Genomic DNA, 3,423 nt, shown 5'->3' with positions numbered 1-3,423 from the left:
CGGGCCTCTGGGTACTGGATGTTTCCTAAGCAGGGCAGTTAGCTTGGGACCTAGAGGAGGGCAGGGACATCCTGCACGGCGATGAAGGCGTGTGGGCAGCAGGCCTCCTTTGTGACCTAGACAACGTCCGGTTGTGGTCCTGAGTGCAGGGTGCGCCGTGCCTGCACTCGGGGTCCAGCTCAGTCTGCAGCTGCTCCGGCTCCATGTGCAGCCCCTCCAGGTGCCCACTGCCTGGCTGCTCGCCTGTACGTCCCCCAGCCCAGCCTGGGACAGTGCAGCAGGAAGCCCACCGTGCTGTCCAGGGCACCCAGTGGTGGCACCAAGGCAAGAGCAGTGTGGAGGCCTAGGACACCGCACTCCAGACCCTCCTGCTGGGTACAGGGGACACAGGCCTGAGTGGGCCACACACACCTCCCTGGTAGCCCAGTCTACCCACCAGCTGCGGCGACCTTCTCACCTCGTCAGCCACGCCTCGGAGCTTCTCCTCCAGCTGGACTTGCACCTGGGACCCAGCTCTGCGCTCCTGGTCTATGGAGACAGGAACAAGCTGGGGCTCTAGGGCCACGTGGGAAGGAAGTGGACAGAAGGCTCTCACAGCCAGCTGCAGGGCCTGGGATGGTGTGGGCCGTGCTCTGGGGCCATCGGTGCTGGTTTTCTGGGCACGGAAGCACCAGAAGGGTTCAGGGAGCCTGGCACTCCGGCCCCTGGCCCGCCCGGGCCTCTCACCTCCACATGGTTCAGCAAGGGCCCCGGGCAGCCATGCGCTGCCAGGCAGAAGCTCTGGTTGGCAGCCTGCAGCGCCAGGTGTCCCAGCCTAGAGCGGGGCCTCCACCTCCGCTGCCCACCTGTGGGCATGTGCCTGCCGCACCACGCTGTCCCCCCTCTGCTCCCTGGGGGCAGCAAGGGACCTGTGGTCTCACCCATGCCTTCTCCATCTGCCCCCAGCTGCCCTCTCCTGTACCACACAGCCGGCTGTAGCTCCGCAGTGGTCCAGCCAAAGCCTCAAAGCCCTAGGATGCGAGGGCCTTGAGCTGCCACCTGAAGCTCCCATGTACCCGTCTCCAGCAGTGGGACCAGACCCTCCCAGGGTCACCCAACCTGGCAGTTAGCATGTGGGACAGGTTGCCACAGAATCCTAACAGGGGCCTTGGGGTTCCAAGCACCCCACCTGTCTTCTGTGGCACCACAGTGGGGCCTGTCCCAGCTAGCTGAGTAGGACCTGGCCACCTCTCCTTACCCTCCTTGTGGGCCACAGAGGCTTGAAGACAGCTGGGGACCTGAAGACAGCTGGGGACCTTCAACACAGCCTCAACCACCCCCCTCCCGTCCTGTCTGTGCTTCCCTCCACCTGGGCCCGGGTTTGGGAGGCCGAGGTGGAGAGTCAGCCCTACAGGCTGACCCACTGCGCTGAGGCCTGAGCTGCAGGGAATGGCGGGAAAGCAGCGGGCACCCCACAGCCCTGGGGTGCGGGACCTCTCCCCTCTCCCTGTTGCAGGGCTCAGAATCCTCTCCAGGTGCAGAGAGTCCCAGGGGAAAACTCAACAGCATGGTGGCGCCTTCATCCAGGTGGCTTAAAGCTTCCTGCCACACTCCAGAGGCAGGTTAAACGGTCTGGGGGTCCCTGCGTACCAGCCAGTACCTGGTGTGTCTATGTGCAGCCCGGCCTTTCTACATTTGCACCAGAGCCGCTGCAAAGGTCTCAGCACACTCAAGGAGACCCTGTGGGCACCTCCTGCATCAGGCCTGGTCACCGAGGGGAGCAGCCAGGTCCTTCAGGGAGAGACACGTCAGGGCTGGTGTTGCGGGGGATGGGACAAAGTCAAGAAAGGCTGTGGAGCCCCTGGAGAAGGTGACACCCTGCAGTGGGGAGAGGAGAGCCATCCCTGGCCTGTATTCTAGTTCACACAGCCAACAAGCTGTGCAACTTCGAATCTGAGCCACCCTCTCTCAGCGGCCTTAGCCTCAAAATCTATAATGTGATATAGAGCAGTGGTTCTTAAAACACGGCAAGGATTTGAATCACCCTCTGAGAGAGAGAAGCGGGGTGCTGGAACAGATATATAGGTGGTGTTGAAGTCTGAATCCGCCAGGGCCTGTTAATGTGATCTCATTTGGAAATAAGCTCTTTGTAGATGTAACTGAGGAAAGACGAGGTCATACTGGACGGGAGTGGACCATGTGCCCCAGGGCTGCTGTCCTTGTAAGAAGGCTACGGCAGACTGGAACGACTGCCCCAAGCCAACACCTCCAGGACACCAGAAACTAGAGGCAGCAGGGACGCACCCTCCCCGAGAGCCGCTGCCTCCTTGCTGACAATTTGGGGCTTATGGCATTCACAACTGAGACAGAAGTCTTATCGTAAGCCCCTAAACTGGTATCATCTGTCACAGTGGCCCAGGACTCTTAACAGGTGCTAAGTACACACAGGCTCCTTCCTGAGAACCCTGGGTGCGGGGCGGGGCTGCAGCCCAGGGACACTCAGGAAACCCACAGGCAACCTGACGGCGCCAACCCCGGCCAGCAGCTCAGCCCCTCCTGGCACTGCTGGGTAAGGACCCGTTACCTGCTATGGGGGTGGGTGCAGCCTGACCTCCCTGAATCTGTCCCTCGCTGTCCCGGGGCTACCAATAAGACAGAGCGAGACTTCTATCTTCCGCAGGCCCCAGGGCGGGGCCAGTGACACAGGCAGGAATCACCAAGCGCTGCTCAGGATGGAGAAGGCAGAAAAGTGGCCCTCACCACGTGCCGGCATACGCCAGCTCAGTGCTCTCACCCCCAGCCGCGGACTCTGGCACGTGGAGGGGACTCCACAGGAAAATCCTGAAACAGCCAGAGCTGCTGGGCCAGGGAACCCCAGCCCAGAAGTACAGTCCGGTTCCGGATGCCAGGGAAGGGAGGGAAAATTCAGGCCCAGGGGTTCAGGGTCCCCCAGAGTGAAGATCTGGCCCCAAGCCAGGGGCTGGCCCCAAGCCTGGGGCTGGCCTGCAGTTCCGGTTATGACCACTGGGTGGCAGGGGAGCCCAGGCAGTGGATCACTGCCCAGCGAAGACAGGGACACCAGGCACCTCTCCCCAGTGCAGTCCAGAGCCAACACTCACTTCCAGCTCCCAGGAGAAGTCGGATGCATGGGGGCTGCTGTGGTTGTGGAGGATCAGGGTGAGATTCAGGCCATGGTCCAGGTCCGGGGAGAGGCCCAGATGGCAGTAGGAACTCAGCAGGAGCTGCCGGGGGTCCAGGCTGTGCGCCCTGGAGACAGACAGGGCCTGGTGGAAAGCCCCAAGCTGGGAGGCATGGAGCTGCAGGGATGGTAGCTTCTTCTCCCCACCATGCCCATCCATGAGAACGAGGGCAGCAGCCTGGGGGGGTCTCCCAGCCTCCACTTCTGCCCCGCCACAACCCTCCCATGCCTGGCAGCAGGACAGG

General features: G+C 62.2%; 1 long non-coding RNA gene across 1 annotated transcript in view; it reads right to left on the bottom strand.

Annotated features, from left to right (window-relative positions):
* Positions 1-2,393: 2,393 nt before the first annotated feature.
* LOC104852386 overlaps positions 2,394-3,423 on the bottom strand; it is a 3,121-nt gene continuing 2,091 nt past the window's right edge. Inside the window, exons 2-3 of the long non-coding RNA XR_777471.2 lie at positions 3,099-3,246; positions 2,394-2,702 (exon numbers count right to left, since the gene is read on the bottom strand). This is a non-coding gene — a long non-coding RNA (uncharacterized LOC104852386). The remainder of the gene's footprint in view (positions 2,703-3,098; positions 3,247-3,423) is intronic.

This window comes from Fukomys damarensis, unplaced genomic scaffold (assembly GCF_012274545.1).
Source record: "Fukomys damarensis isolate Sample0158 unplaced genomic scaffold, DMR_v1.0_HiC HiC_scaffold_34, whole genome shotgun sequence".
In the NCBI taxonomy this organism is placed as follows: Eukaryota; Metazoa; Chordata; class Mammalia; order Rodentia; family Bathyergidae; genus Fukomys; species Fukomys damarensis.
Note: the sequence above shows the minus strand (reverse complement) of the source record. Positions and strands in the feature narration are given on the sequence as shown.